The 17322-nt window shown below is 44.5% G+C and overlaps 1 pseudogene; it reads right to left on the bottom strand.

Annotated features, from left to right (window-relative positions):
* Positions 1-4144: 4144 nt before the first annotated feature.
* On the bottom strand, positions 4145-12253 carry LOC135545011 (putative PDZ domain-containing protein PDZK1P1; annotated as a pseudogene).
* Between the last annotated feature and the right edge of the window lie 5069 nt (positions 12254-17322).

Below are 17322 nucleotides of genomic sequence, written 5' to 3' on the forward strand. Positions count from 1 at the left end.
ATTTGGGCAGCGTGCATTGCAATATGTCGGGCTGATTGGGTTGCAGCTGTCAGTGAAAAGCGTTTAAAATATGTGTGAAGGTAGTGTGTCTTGAGTATAATTTGAAATGTTGCAACAAGAAGACGGGGAGGGGTGTGGTGAAGATATGGAATGGCTCAGGAGTCTCCCGCCAATTTTTGGGCCCTTTGATCGTAAAATGTTATCAATTTCACATTACATATAGTATGTATACCAGTAGGCCTAGTAAATGTACCGTTAATCACCCATCATTTGGTTACATTAATTTCTATTAATGCATGTATTAACTAGCCATTTACCGTTTTCATTCTCAGTGAAAAGTTGTTTGCGGAGTTCACAACCTGCTACACTTGCGAGAAACACGTTTTGGTGTATTTCATAACCATTGAGTTTTTGTTCTGATTTGTTAATTGTCTTTTGTTTGGAAGCTCCATATGAGCATGTGTCTGGTTCCTCTGCCCTGATAGCTTTGAGAGAGCTCCTGTGCCTGAGCATACATAGAAGTAGGCCTTCCTGGCCGGCTGTATGCAAACATCAGAAAGTGCCCAAATACCAATGTCTGATTGTCTTAACTCGCCATAAACTGAGCTTCAGTAATGTTTCTTCACCTCACTGAAAGTCAAGTCTGTTTTTTTAAACAGCCATTGAAAAATGACAGTTCCTCAGTATTTTAAAAATATTTCTAACACTCCCAGCGCAGTGCCTGAAATAGGCTTGTTGATGCGGTGTTGCAAGTTCGCTAGGGACAGATTCAGGCTGGATCCAGATGACGATTTGATACAATGTTTCATTATAGCAATAGCTCAAGTCAAGATGCATAGAAAGGGAGGCGGAGTAGAGAGATGAATGGGATTGAAAGAACCTGAATTTGCATCAGGATATTTGACTGTTTTTATTTGTCAGCTTTAGCACTATGCATTTTACTTACCGGTAGTTGCTGATGCTTTGGCCTATAGGCAGGCTCTCTTGGAGTTCCATGCACTCATTCCTTTAGCTCCACAGTGTATACATTTTTATTGAAGTAGTCAGTTAAGAACAAATTCTTATTTACAATGATGGCCTACCAAAAGGCCTCCTGCGGGGACGGGGATTAAAAATAAGAGCAAACACAACAATAAAAGAGACGTAAGACAACATATGGCTGAGGCTGGTGCTCTAGCCTTGGTTGAATTTTAACTTTGTATTATTTCAGGAAGTAGTTTCCCTGCTGGGTCGTGTCGGGGAGATTTCGATTGAGTACATACCAAACATGAGTTGACATAGTGTGCGTAATTGTGCCGGATCCCAATGTTCGCATATCCAGGGCTTGGACAGGAAAAGGAGAGGAGAGCACGTATGAAGTGGTGTTAAGGGAGGAGGCGAGGACCTGGTCGAAAAAGTTCCTAGAACTGTAGAGAACACTTGCCAGCGAAATGGGAACCAAAAAGAGTTTGTTGGAAAACGATGATAATGGAATACTTACGCCTACCCTGGGAGACGGAAGGTCACAGGGCCGTCCCTCTGCTCTAGTGGACCCCGAGTTGGGACACCATTGAAGCTGGTTCCCCTTCCGGCCGCAATAGGGACAGCTGTTATCCAGACAGGTTATCCAGACAGATGGCCATCGCGATGAGAGCATCCAAGGATATATTGTCATCCCAACTCCGTCTGGACCTCCTCACGCAGTCCACCGTGGAATAGAGTGCGTAGCACCAGCTCATTCCATCCACTGGAGGAGGAAACCACGGCATTGCGATTCAGTGCCATCATACTTTTCCAGAAGGGACAGTCGGGCAACGCTGACCTGGGGGGATGGCTGGGGGACTGGCTCACAGTGACGACCCGTGGTAGGAGACCCTCACTGGTGGTGTCAAGGCGGTGAAGAACGTGGAGGACCTCCTTCATGGTCGTACCCAGTAGAGCCAGCTGGTCGTGGTGTTGGTGGAGTAGATGACCCTGTTTCTCGACCGTAGGGAAGATGGTGTAATCTTCCGCTGCTTCCATAATTTCTGAGGCAGTATTATGTAATGTAAACACAGAGTCAGGAAGCGGAAGGTTTAATAATAATTAACATGACAAAAATACAAAACCAGAGATTCTTACTGAATCAAAACCAATACTGCCTGATGACTGAGGCTCCAGAGGGCTATATGAAGGGAGCTTGTGCTTGTGCTGAAGTTCAAGTGTGCTTAACGATGAAGGGCAGATGTGCGCAATGATGAGCGCAATGTGGCTTGCGCAATGTGGGTTGCCAGGACCTCTGGTTAGTAGACCGCCAACGTCGAGAGCCAGAGCAGGAGTGACAACAACATACATTTTAGAATTTAATGCGCATGCGCGGGCATACATAGGGGGTCCCGTGAAAAAGCATGCATGCCTATGGTGGAAATCAAAGGGCCTTCAACTGATTCGTTTTAGCGCCGGCTTTGTGCGTACTCCTATCATTTATTGCACGATACAAAATTATCTGGACGTTGTGTCACAGTAAAACAGCGATGCTTTCTACTCAGGAGCACTTCTAGTTTCTAAATCCACAGAATTTACACCCAGAGGAGCGTTGCTGCTCATTTGGCGGCCCTTCTAGAGAGTCCCATCAGCATCAGCAATAATTGTTTTGTACTGAAAGACTCATCTTTTTATGGGTGTTTCCCAGCAGTTTGTGATTTGTTAGTATTTTGTATCAGGGGTTGCCTCCTGAGTGGCGCAGTGGTCTAAGGCAGTGCTAGCTGTGCCACTAGAGATTTGGGGTTAGAGTCCAGGCCCTGTTGCACCCGGCCACGACCGTGAGACCCATGGGGCGGCGTACAATTGGCCCAGCGTCGTCTGGGTTAAGGGAGGGTTTGGCCAGCAGGGATGTCCTTGTCCCATCGCGCACTAGCGACTCCTGTGGTGGGCCGGGCGCAGTGCACGCTGACAAGGTTGCCAGGTGTAGGGTGTTTCCTCCGACAAATTGGTGCAGCTGGCTACCGGGTGAAGTGAGCATTGTGTCAAGAAGCAGTGCTGCTTGGTTGGGTTGTGTTTCGGAGGATCACGGCTCTCAACCTTCGCCTCTCCCGAGTCCGTACGGGAGTTACAGCGATGAGACGAGACTGTAACTACCAATTGGATACCACGAAATTGGGTAGAAAAAAAGGGTAAAAAATAAACACAAAAAAAGGTGTGAGTTCTTGTTCAAGCTGCGTTCTACCACACCTGATTCTACTAATTATCTTATTAGTAGAAAAGTGTATGCAAGAACTGGGCTTGAACAAAGGCTTGCACACCATGTGGGTCCTTAAGAGCAGGTTGGACCAGCCCTGATTTTAATAAGTACTAGTTCATAAGTCTGATTATTGTAGGTTTGGCTTTAAATCGTTTTTTTAAATACATTTCAGTGTAACTAGTTGAGTTATTGTTAGTGATATATGTATTTCCAGGAACTTGCCCGATTTGTTTTAAACACGATCAGGGAAGTTCCTTTTTCAGTTTCTCCAACATTTGCTTAAATTAGTTTCTGTGTTGTTTTTTTCCCTTCCCTCTGGAAAATAGGTATTTCAAAGTAGCGTCAAATAAAAACTAGCATTGACATTATTTCTGTTTCCATGTGTCATTATTTTGCCTTTACTACATTACAACTGACCTTCATTTATGTTCATCAACAACTCACTTAAAGAGCATGGCCAGCTCTATGCATTGAATAGCAGTTTTATGCAACTTTTCCACAGACTAAGGGCCAGTATAATAGCAGAAGTTGTATACAGTGCAATATGTACAGTATGTTCAATGTAACACTGAACGCTACAAAAAAGGCACATTTCCATTGTTAGTCAGGTTTTTAAACGGTCACTAGATGGTGTAGTTGTTCAAAGTGAAATGTTTTCATGAATATGTTTCTCTTAATCATGTTAATTTTCTTATATACGCTACATGACTAAAAGTATATGGACACCTGCTCGTCAAACATCTCATTCCAAAATCATGGGCATTAATATGGAGTTGGTCCCCCCCCTTTGCTGCTATAAAAGCCTCCACTCTTCTGGGAAGGCTTTTCACTAGATGAAGCTTTTCACATTGCTGGGCAGAAATGTTACGTACTAACTTCTTGGAAAGGTGGCGTCCTTTGACAGTGCCACATTAAAAGTCACTGAACTCTTCAGTATGGGCCATTCTACTGCCAATGTTCGTCTATGGCCATTGCATGGCGGTGTGCTCGATTGTATACACCTGTCAGCACCGGGTGTGGCTGAAATATACGAATCCACTCATTTGAAGTCGTGTCCACATACTTTTGGTCATGTAGTGTACTGTACATTGAGCTAGTTTTATGCAATTGTATGGCTTATCAAGTACTTAATAATAGATCTTTACACTTTGTACACCTTGAATCATCACGTACAATAATGATCATAGATTCTCAACTGAGCCCCACTATTGTTTTTCCCATCTTATTTAGTTTATCTTGATTTCACCTTAGAATAAACCTAAACTTCACTATCCCTTTCTCACACGCAAGTGATATCAATAATTTAAACGGTTTGCAATCTACTCTGCAAATCCTATTTCGCAAGAAGCAGGTCCTTAGCATAGCTCTGTCAGTAATAGTCCTCAAAAAGAAGACGTGAGATTGGGAGATGTGTAGAGAAGGGATTAAATCCTCTGACATGTTTCAGATGGAAGCAGACTCACCATGGCTATGCCCCTAATGGCACCCTTTCCCCTACGTAGTGCAATACTTTTGACCAGAGCCCTATGGGTCTGGTCAATATATTGGCATCTAATTCAGCCCTTCTCTTTCAGGTTGCATTCAGAAGTAGAACAGCTTCATTTATTTCATCCTGCATCATTTTGCAGTGTTATCACTGGCACATTAATTAATGATTGCAGCTATGTTGTTGATGCTGTGCTAGTGGCAGGTCCTCCTCTGTTAGGTGAGATGTTGTCTTCATAATGACTTTGGTCACTTCTCAGCATTCCTTCACAAGAAAGCATAATTTGTTTTCTCTAAAACCTGCAACGCATTCGATTATTAAGTATTATTGATCTGTAGGTTGTGTATTAACATTTGTATCTTTCTATGTGTGTCTGTGTGTCTGTGTGCGTGAGTACATGTGAGTGTTCCTCTCCTGTGGAGTATGATCCCAGGAGTGATTGGAAGCCCACTCTGTTTGAGTCTTTCATACTCTGACCTCTCCGCAACCAGTAATTTCAAAGACGTCGCGCTCTTCTTTATCAGCGTCACAACGACCTCAAGGTACTCATTCTCCACATTCTGGCCATTCACCTCCACAACGACATCCCCTTCCCACAGTCCAGCCCTAAGCCCTTTACCACCACCTGCAGGACAAAAGAAAACTGCAATCATAACCCGTGCCACTCATTTCTCATAGGAAACATCTTAACACCTACCCTCGGTCATTATAACAATGCTTGTGGAAAACACAGCAGATCAATATCGAGAACTTTTGATTGATGAAAGCTGTTACTCATTACTAAAACTTTGATTGTGAATTTTTCAATTGGCCTATTTATGTCAGGAAACATAATGATAGAGATTACAACAAATAGATGAGAGAGAGCTAGATGACCATGGTGTTATGTTGTTGATGTTCAAAGGAATCCCTGCCCTATGAAAGTCCCTGGCTCATGTTGAACACAACCCAGATTAAACCCAAAGCCTGACTCTTCTCTCTAGAGGACACAGAGTCTTGGACAGGGAAGTGAACCGTGCTCATTTTTACCCAGCCCATCCTGAATCTCAGTGCAAGGGGACTGTGTCTTCCTCATCCCCTCTCCTTTTGGCAGACTGTCCTCGTGGAATAGCAGGGGCGATAGACCCAACTGCAGCAGGAAACAGGATAGACAGTGTTTTTTAACCGGGAAGGTATTTTTAGTTGACACAATTCCTAAACAATCAATATTCTAACACCAGAACTCGCTTAACTCCTATTCTCCAGACTGCACATGGCCTCCGTCCGCTACACACCTGCGTGTAGAAGTCTCTTCCATGTATGGGTATGGTGGTGAGGCTAACCCCCTTGCCACTCTTCCTCACTTTCCTGACAATATTCTCACGCTCCATGGACTCCGAAGGATGCCCATTGACCGCCAGCAGCAAGTCTCCATCTTGCATACCAGCCTCTTCTGCTGGACTCACCACATCCACCTCACGGAGTAGGTGAGCTGGAATCGACAGCAACAAAATGTAGCTCAGCCAGCAGGTATAATGCTTATTATTTGTTCTAGGCATGTATGAGTCTTTCTAATGTCCTATTACAATGTTTGTAGCGTGTCGTCTGTCTATGCAGCACATTTTCCATGGACTTAGTCAGGATCATTAAGATACTACAATAAGAAATGGTCATAGTAGGTGCTTGTAACATGGTCATGCATGCAACAACGGTGGTCATAGTAGGTGCTTGTAACATGATCATGCATGCAACAACGGTGGTCATAGTAGGTGCTTGTAACATGGTCATGCATGCAACAAATGGACGTTTCTAGCAAAAGAGAAAACATTAGCACCTGATGTGTGCATCATTCTCACCATTACGACCCCCCCGATGACAACCTCCCTTGTCGTAATAGGAAGCCGTATCCATCTGACCCCTGGACCAGATGCATCGTTTGGGGTCTGTGTGGCAGATTGTGAGAGGCAGCCATGATAGGCAAGATGGGCAGTTTCAGCCGGATGTAGCTCGCTTCACTTTCTCTGTTGATGACTAGGACGGTCACATGGACGCTACATTTTTTCACCTGAGCAGTACAAATCGCTAAACGTGACGGGGAAGTGAGGAACATGCTTGGACGTGCACACACAGACTTACTAAGACACATACAGAGACACACACATCTGCCAATAGCATTTCTGAGAAGGAGGGCCTGTATGCCTACCATTTTACTGATTGCTGAATGGGTGAGCGTTGATACCATGGCACTGTTGATCCACACCAGTCTATCTCCACGACACACCCCTGCCCTCTCTGCAGGGCCCTCACTTACTGTGCTCAACATGTATCGACCCTTCTGACCTGGAGAGATACAAACAGGCACAGTCAAACGACTTCACTGACATCCTCTCGTAGGTAATCAAATCAAATGTTATTTGTCACATGCGCCGAATACAGAAGATGCAGACTTTACCGTGAAATGCTTACTTAACAAAGCAGAGTTAAAAAAGTATGAAAACATGATCAAATAAGAAAAATATGAAATTATAACACAATATACACTACTAACAACGCTTTGAAGAATCCTTTTTGATTCCAGGTAGAACACTTTTGGTTCATGGTAGAACCCTTGACACAGAGGGTTCTACATGGAACCCAAAAGGGTTCACTTATGGGGATAGCCGAAGAACCCTTTTGGAACCCTGTTTTCTAAAATTGAAGTCAAGATGCTCTCAACAGTGCGACTGGGGCCCATACCAAATCTTTTCAGCCTCATAATCGTACTATGCAGGCCTAAACATTTACATGAACTCTGCACAAGATCTTGATAACTTCCGGAACACTTCCGGCGCCGACAGAGATGGCCGCCTCGCTTCGCGTTCCTAGGAAACTATGCAGTTTTTTGTTTTTTTACGTGTTATTTCTTACATTAGTACCCCAGGTCATCTTAGGTTTCATTACATACAGTCGAGAAGAACTACTGTATATAAGATCAGCGTCAACTCACCATCAGTACGACCAAGAATGTTTTTCGCGACGCGGATCCTGTGTTCTGCCTTACTAACAGGACAACGGAATGGATCGCATGCAGCGACCCAAAAAACGACTCCGAAAAAGAGGGAAACGAGGCGGTCTTCTGGTCAGACTATGGAGACGGGCACATCGTGCCCCACTTCCTAGCATTCTTCTTGCCAATGTCCAGTCTCTTGACAACAAGGTTGATGAAATCCGAGCAAGGGTAGCATTCCAGAGGGACATCAGAGACTGTAACGTTCTGTGCTTCATGGAAACATGGCTCACTGGAGAGACGCTATCCGAAGCGGTGCAGCCAACGGGTTTCTCCACGCATCGCGCCGACAGAAACAAACACCTTTCTGGTAAGAAGAGGGGTGGGGGCGTATGCCTTATGGCTAACGAGGCATGGTGCGATGAAAGAAACATACAGGAACTCAAATCCTTCGGTTCACCTGATTTAGAATTCCTCACAATCAAATGTAGACCGCATTATCTACCAAGAGAATTCTCTTTGATTATAATCACAGCCGTATATATCCCCCCCCCAAGCAGACACATCGATGGCTCTGAACAAACTTTATTTAACTTTTTGCAAACTGGAAACCATTTATCCGGAGGCTGCATTCATTGTTGCTGGGGATTTTAACAAGGCTAATCTGAAAACAAGACTCCCTAAATTTTATCAGCATATCGATTGCGCAACCAGGGGTGGAAAAACCTTGGATCACTGTTACTCTAACTTCCGCGACGCATATAAGGCCCTGCCCCGCCCCCTTTCGGAAAAGCTGACCACGACTCCATTTTGCTGATACCTGCCTACAGACAAAAACTAAAAAAAGAAGCTCCCACGCTGAGGTCTGTCCAACGCTGGTCCGACCAAGCTGACTCCACACTCCAAGACTGCTTCCATCACGTGGACTGGGACATGTTTCGTATTGCGTCAGATAACAACATTGACGAATACGCTGATTCGGTGTGCGAGTTCATTAGAACGTGCGTTGAAGATGTCGTTCCCATAGCAACGATTAAAACATTCCCTAACCAGAAACCGTGGATTGATGGCAGCATTCGCGTGAAACTGAAAGCGCGAACCACTGCTTTTAATCAGGGCAAGGTGTCTGGTAACATGACTGAATACAAACAGTGCAGCTATTCCCTCCGTAAGGCTATCAAACAAGCTAAGCGTCAGTACAGAGACAAAGTAGAATCTCAATTCAACGGCTCAGACACAAGAGGCATGTGGCAAGGTCTACAGTCAATCACGGACTACAGGAAGAAATCCAGCCCAGTCACGGACCAGGATGTCTTGCTCCCAGGCAGACTAAATAACTTTTTTGCCCGCTTTGAGGACAATACAGTGCCACTGACACGGCCTGCAACGGAAACATGCGGTCTCTCCTTCACTGCAGCCGAGGTGAGTAAAACATTTAAACGTGTTAACCCTCGCAAGGCTGCAGGCCCAGACGGCATCCCCAGCCACGCCCTCAGAGCATGCGCAGACCAGCTGGCTGGTGTGTTTACGGACATATTCAATCAATCCCTATACCAGTCTGCTGTTCCCACATGCTTCAAGAGGGCCACCATTGTTCCTGTTCCCAAGAAAGCTAAGGTAACTGAGCTAAACGACTACCGCCCCGTAGCAATCACTTCCGTCATCATGAAGTGCTTTGAGAGACTAGTCAAGGACCATATCACCTCCACCCTACCTGACACCCTAGACCCACTCCAATTTGCTTACCGCCCAAATAGGTCCACAGACGATGCAATCTCAACCACACTGTACACTGCCCTAACCCATCTAGACAAGAGGAATACCTATGTGAGAATGCTGTTCATCGACTACAGCTCGGCATTCAACACCATAGTACCCTCCAAGCTCGTCATCAAGCTGGAGACCCTGGGTCTCGACCCCGCCCTGTGCAACTGGGTACTGGACTTCCTGACGGGCCGCCCCCAGGTGGTGAGGGTAGGCAACAACATCTCCTCCCCGCTGATCCTCAACACTGGGGCCCCACAAGAGTGCGTTCTGAGCCCTCTCCTGTACTCCCTGTTCACCCACGACTGCGTGGCCACGCACGCCTCCAACTCAATCATCAAGTTTGCGGACGACACAACAGTGGTAGGCTTGATTACCAACAACGACGAGACGGCCTACAGGGAGGAGGTGAGGGCCCTCGGAGTGTGGTGTCAGGAAAATAACCTCACACTCAACGTCAACAAAACTAAGGAGATGATTGTGGACTTCAGGAAACAGCAGAGGGAACACCCCCTATCCACATTGATGGAACAGTAGTGGAGAGAGTAGCAAGTTTTAAGTTCCTCGGCATACACATCACAGACAAACTGAATTGGTCCACTCACACAGACAGCATCGTGAAGAAGGCGCAGCAGCGCCTCTTCAACCTCAGGAGGCTGAAGAAATTCGGCTTGTCACCAGAAGCACTCACAAACTTCTACAGATGCACAATCGAGAGCATCCTGGCGGGCTGTATCACCGCCTGCTACGGCAACTGCTCCGCCCTCAACTGTAAGGCTCTCCAGAGGGTAGTGAGGTCTGCACAACGCATCACCGGGGGCAAACTACCTGCCCTCCAGGACACCTACACCACCCGATGTTACAGGAAGGCCATAAAGATCATCAAGGACATCAACCACCCGAGCCACTGCCTGTTCACCCCGCTATCATCCAGAAGGCGAGGTCAGTACAGGTGCATCAAAGCTGGGACCGAGAGACTGAAAAACAGCTTCTATCTCAAGGCCATCAGACTGTTAAACAGCCACCACTAACATTGAGTGGCTGCTGCCAACACACTGACGCTGACTCAACTCCAGCCACTTTAATAATGGGAATTGATGGGAAATGATGTAAATATATCACTAGCCACTTTAAACAATGCTACCTTATATAATGTTACTTACCCTACATTATTCATCTCATATGCATACGTATATACTGTACTCTATATCATCGACTGCATCCTTATGTAATACATGTATCACTAGCCACTTTAACTATGCCACTCTGTTTACATACTCATCTCATATGTATATACTGTACTCGATACCATCTACTGTATCTTGCCTATGCTGCTCTGTACCATCACTCATTCATATATCCTTATGTACATATTCTTTATCCCCTTACACTGTGTATAAGACAGTAGTTTAGGAATTGTTAGTTAGATTACTTGTTGGTTATTACTGCATTGTCGGAACTAGAATCACAAGCATTTCGCTACACTCGCATTAACATCTGCTAACCATGTGTATGTGACAAATAAAATTTGATTTGATTTTGATTTGATATTTAAAAGATGAGATTCCAGAGTTTGATTGAGTGGCAAACATCACCACCTCTCGACCGTCTCTCGACTAACCCTATATCTATAGTCCGCCGTTTCTAAAATTGGACTCCACGCTTATCGGCCTCACCATCTCCCCCTCTCTCCTTCCGACTGTCTAGCAAATGATCTGCCAAAAAAGATTACGGAATGAATAACTTGTTTCTACCTTCAATGGGGATTATGCTGATCCCCAGACCTAAGACAGAGTCTCTAGTGATGTGACACAGCCTGGGTCGGGAACACGTCTCTCCTCGGTTTAGCCCTGGTCAGAGCCTGGAGGTCCTGGGCCAGCGCCTCCTTATACTCCTCCCCCTTCAGAACCAGCAGCAACAGTTGCAGCCCACATGCCTGGATCCTCTGCACCACATGTCAATCAGAGCAGAACATGCTGCAGCTAAGAAACAAAGACTCTGTTTAGACCAAGTAGGTCAGCCGAGCCAGAACAGCCCATAGGGAATGAGCCTGTTTATGTAGCATGGGGCAGCTTGATGAGCATGTACACCACCTGGACAGGACGCTAGTCTTTCACATTGAAGCCACATATTGTACATTTTGAACAATGTGGCTCATTTTCAAACGAAAGCGAGGCAGAGGACACCGTTGGAGACCTTGTAAGAGAAGAGGTTCTCTCCGGTCTCTTAAAGTCTGGTTCTGCTCCACGTGATTAATTAGACCCACATAACATACAGCTCTCAAATCTGTGTACCAAATCTTTAAGAAGCGTGTGCACAACGATTCCACTTTCATAACGAGACATCTGGTTCACACCCTGGGGAGAAGTCCTCATTGACCTCCAGCACACGGTCCCCGTCCTTGAGCCCACTGAGCTCTGCAGGACTCCACGGATCCACCTGGTGGACAACATAGCCCTGGTAGCTCCTCTCCATACACGGATGGAAGCCAAAACTCTGGCCCTCCTTGCACTTTATCTGGCACAGGTGCGGTACCGGACTCGGGTCTGGCTCTGGAGGGCAAGACAAAACACTGTCATTGACATAGGATGGGCATTGTGCGGGGACACCTAAAGAAGTCAGGCTTATCTTGGTTATATGATTGATTGGTCTAATTAAAATTAGTTCAATCTTCCATGCATTGGAAAATGACGGATCATTTTAGATCTGTTCGTTCTCAAACCTTACCAGGGTTCTCCGCGATGACTAAAGCTGGATTGTCGATCCCCTCTTTCGGATTGAAGGTAAATCTTGGAGTGAGGAAAATGGAAAAAGTCAAAGTTGAAACATGAAGTGGCATTAAGGATGCCCAAAATGTGTAATCATGACAAATTCGATAATGTCCTATTTTGTATTATGCACGTGGTGTCTAGTCCAATTTGTAGCCATCAAAACATAAACTATGATCACTCCTCTTACCGTGGAAATTCCACTGCATCCTCAAAAACGTTCATGACAAAAATCACTCGTTTATTTTCTCTGCAGTAATGATTCCAGGAATGACCCGTATGTCCTTGATCCAAAAATCCAGGTTACTCATCTCCAACTGAGATACAGTGCCTTCAGAAAGTACTCACACCCCTTGACTTTTTCAACATTTTGTTGTGTTAAGCCTAAATTTAAAATGGATTAAATTAATAAAAATGTCACTGGCCTACTTACATTACCCCATACAGTCGTGGCCAAAAGTTTTGAGGATAACAGAAATATTAATTTTCACAAAGTCTGCTGCCTCAGTTTGTATGATGGCAATTTGCATATACTCCAGAATGTTATGAAGAGTGATCAGATGAATTGCAATTAATTGCAAAGTCCCTCTTTGCCATGCAAATGAACTGAATCCCCCAAAAACATTTCAGTCCTGCCACAAAAGGACCAGCTGACATGTCAGTGATTCTCTCCTTAACACAGGTGTGAGTGTTGATGAGGACAAGGCTGGAGATCACTCGGTCATGCTGATTGAGTTTGAATAACAGAATGGAATATTCAAAAGGAGGGTGGTGCTTGGAATCATTGTTCTTCCTTTGTCAACCATGGTTACTTGCAAGGAAACACGTGCCGTCATCATTGTCATCAAATACCTGGGTGCCTGGTTAGACTGTAAACTCTCCTTCCAGACTCACATTAAGCATCTCCAATCCAAAATTAAATCTAGAATCGGCTTCCTATATCGCAACAAAGCATCCTTCACTCATGCTGCCAAACATACCCTCGTAAAACTGACCATCCTACCGATCCTCGACTTCGGTGATGTCATCTATAAAATAGCCCCCAACACTCTACTCAACAAACTGGATGCAGTCTATCACAGTGCCATCCATTTTGTCACCAAAGCCCCATACACTACTCACCATTGCGACCTGTATGCTCTCGTTGGTTGGCCCTCGCTTCATACTCGTTGCCAAACCCACTGGCTACAGGTTATCTACAAGTCTCTGCTAGGTAAAGCCCCGCCTTATCTCAGCTCACTGGTCACCATAGCAGCACCCACTCATGGCACGCGCTCCAGCAGGTATATCTCACTGGTCACCCCCAAAGCCAATTCCTCCTTTGGTCATCTTTCCTTCCAGTTCTCTGCTGCCCATGACTGGAACGAATTGCAAAAATCTCTGAAGCTGGAGACTCACATCTCCCTCACTAGCTTTAAACACCAGCTGTCAGAGCAGTTTACAGTTCACTGCACCTGTACTTAGCCTATCTGTAAACAGCCCATCTACAGTATCTACCTAACTCATTCCCATACTGTTATTTATCTTTGCTCCTTTGCACCCCAGTATCTCTACCTGCACATTCATCTTCTGCGGATCTACCATTCCAGTGTTGAATTGCTATATTGTAATTACTTTGCCACTATGGCCTATTTATTTCCTTAACTTACCTCATTTGCACTCACTGTACAGTGCCTTGCGAAAGTATTCGGCCCCCTTGAACTTTGCGACCTTTTGCCACATTTCAGGCTTCAAACATAAAGATATAAAACTGTATTTTTTTGTGAAGAATCAACAGCAAGTGGGACACAATCATGAAGTGGAATGACATTTATTGGATATTTCTAACTTTTTTAACAAATCAAAAACTGAAACATTGGGCGTGCAAAATTATTCAGCCCCCTTAAGTTAATACTTTGTAGCGCCACCTTTTGCTGTGATTACAGCTGTAAGTCGCTTGGGGTATGTCTCTATCAGTTTTGCACATCGAGAGACTGAAATGTTTTCCCATTCCTCCTTGCAAAACAGCTCGAGCTCAGTGAGGTTGGATGGAGAGCACTTGTGAACAGCAGTTTTCAGTTCTTTCCAAAGATTCTCGATTGGATTCAGGTCTGGACTTTGACTTGGCCATTCTAACACCTGGATATGTTTATTTTTGAACCATTCCATTGTAGATTTTGCTTTATGTTTTGGATCATTGTCTTGTTGGAAGACAAATCTCCGTCCCAGTCTCAGGTCTTTTGCAGACTCCATCAGGTTTTCTTCCAGAATGGTCCTGTATTTGGCTCCATCCATCTTCCCATCAATTTTAACCATCTTCCCTGTCCCTGCTGAAGAAAAGCAGGCCCAAACCATGATGCTGCCACCACCATGTTTGACAGTGGGGATGGTGTGGTCAGGGTGATGAGCTGTGTCGCTTTTACACCAAACATAACGTTTTGCATTGTTGCCAAAAAGTTGAATTTTGGTTTCATCTGACCAGAACACCTTCTTCCACATGTTTGGTGTGTCTCCCAGGTGGCTTGTGGCAAACTTTAAACACAACACTTTTTATGGATATCTTTAAGAAATGGCTTTCTTCTTGCCACTCTTCCATAAAGGCCAGATTTGTGCAATATACGACTGATTGTTGTCCTATGGACAGAGTCTCCCACCTCAGCTGTAGATCCCTGCAGTTCATCCAGAGTGATCATGGGCCTCTTGGCTGCATCTCTGATCAGTCTTCTCCTTGTATGAGCTGAAAGTTTAGAGGGACGGCCAGGTCTTGGTAGATTTGCAGTGGTCTGATACTCCTTCCATTTCAATATTATCGCTTGCACAGTGCTCCTTGGGATGTTTAAAGCTTGGGAAATCTTTTTGTATCCAAATCCGGCTTTAAACTTCTTCACAACAGTATCTCGGACCTGCCTGGTGTGTTCCTTGTTCTTCATGATGCTCTCTGCGCTTTTAACGGACGTCTGAGACTATCACAGTGCAGGTGCATTTATACGGAGACTTGATTACACACAGGTGGATTGTATTTATCATCATTAGTCATTTAGGTCAACATTGGATCATTCAGAGATCCTCACTGAACTTCTGGAGAGAGTTTGCTGCACTGAAAGTAAAGGGGCTGAATAATTTTGCACGCCCAATTTTTCAGTTTTTGATTTGTTAAAAAAGTTTAAAATATCCAATAAATGTTGTTCCACTTCATGATTGTGTCCCACTTGTTGTTGATTCTTCTCAAAAAAATACAGTTTTATATCTTTATGTTTGAAGCCTGAAATGTGGCAAAAGGTCGCAAAGTTCAAGGGGGCCGAATACTTTCGCAAGGCACTGTATATGGACTTTTTGTTTTATTTTGTTCTACTGTATTATTGACTGTATGTTTTGTTTATTCCATGTGTAACTCTGTGTTGTTGTATGTGTCGAATTGCTACGCTTAATCTTGGCCAGGTCGCAGTTGCAAATGAGAACTTGTTCTAAACGAGCCTACCTGGTTAAATAAAGGTGAAATAAAAAAATTGCTTTGCACAAAAAGGGCTTCACAGGCAAGGATATTGCTGCCACCTAAATCAACCATTTATCGGATCATCAAGAACTTCAAGGAGAGCAGTTCAATTGTTGTGAAGAATGGTGCCCAAGAAAGTCCAGCTAGCGCCAGGACCGTCTACTAAAGTTGATTCAGCTGCGGGATCGGGGCACCACCAGTACAGAGCTTGCTCGGGAATGGCAGCAGGCAGGTGTGAGTGCATCTGCACGCACAGTGAGGCAAAGACTTTTGGAGGATGGCCTGGTGTCAAGAAGGGCAGCAACGAAGCCACTTCTCTCCCGGGAAACATCAGGGACAGACTGATATTCTGCAAAAGGTACAGGGATTGGACTGCTGAGGACTGGGGTAAAGTCATTTTCTCTGATGAATCCCCTTTCTGATTGTTTGGGGCATCTGGAAAAAAGCTTGTCCGGAGAAGACAAGGTGAGCGCTACCATCAGTCCTGTGTCATGCCAACAGTAAAGCATCCTGAGACCATTCATGTGTGGGGTTGCTTCTCAGCCAAGAGAGTGGGCTCACTCACAATTTTGCCTAAGAACACAGCCATGAATAATGAATGGTACCAACACATCCCCAGAGAGCAAATTCTCTCAACCATCCAGGAACAGTTTGGTGACGAACAATGCCTTTTCCAGCATGATGGAGCACCTTGCCATAAGGCCAACGTGATAACTAAGTGGTCGTGGGAACAAAACATCAATATTTTGGGTCCATGGCCAGGAAACTCCCCATACCTTAATCCCATTGAGAATTTGTGGTCAATCCTCAAGAAGCGGGTGGACAAACAAAACCACACAAACTCTGATAAACTCCAAGCATTGATTATGCAAGAATGGGCTGCCATCAGTCAGGATGTGGCCCAGAATTCAATTGACAGCATGCCATGGCGGATTGCAGAGGTCTTGAAAATGAAGGGTCAAGACCTCTGCAAATATTGACTCCTTGCATCAACTTCATGTAATTGTTAATAAAAGCCTTTGACACTTATGAAATGCTTGTAATTATACTTCATCTTCCATAGTAACATCTGACAGAAATATCTAAAGACACTGAAGCAGCAAACGTTGTGGAAAATAATATTTGTGTCATTCTCAAAACTTTTGGCCATGACTGTAATGTCAATGTGGAATTATGTTATTTTTTTAAACATTTTTACAAATTAACAAAAGGTGAAAGCTGAAATGTCTTAAGTCAATACATATTCAGCCCTTTGATATGGCTAACCTAAATAGGTTTAGGAGTGAATAGTTGCTTAACAAGTTAAATATGTTGCATGGACTCACTCTGGTTGCAATAATAGTGTTTAACATGATTTTTGAATGACTACCTCATCTCTGTACCTCACACATACAATTATTTGTAAGGTCAGAAAGTTTCAAATTTTTGCAATGTTCCGTAGATGGAAAAAAGCTATCCTTGAAATAGTCTTGATATGTTCATCAAAAGAGATCAGGGTCCAGAGCGATGCCGAGGTCCTTCAGTTTAATTTGTTATGACTGTACAACCATCAAGCAAAATCCTAGAGTAAAAGCTGATTAACTCAGCTGGGAGATGTATTCACCTTTCAGCAGGACACTAACCTACAACACAAGGCCAAATCTACACTGGAGTTGCTTACCAAGAAGA

The sequence above is a fragment of the Oncorhynchus masou genome, chromosome 9 (assembly GCF_036934945.1).
Source record: "Oncorhynchus masou masou isolate Uvic2021 chromosome 9, UVic_Omas_1.1, whole genome shotgun sequence".
Taxonomy (NCBI): domain Eukaryota; kingdom Metazoa; phylum Chordata; class Actinopteri; order Salmoniformes; family Salmonidae; genus Oncorhynchus; species Oncorhynchus masou.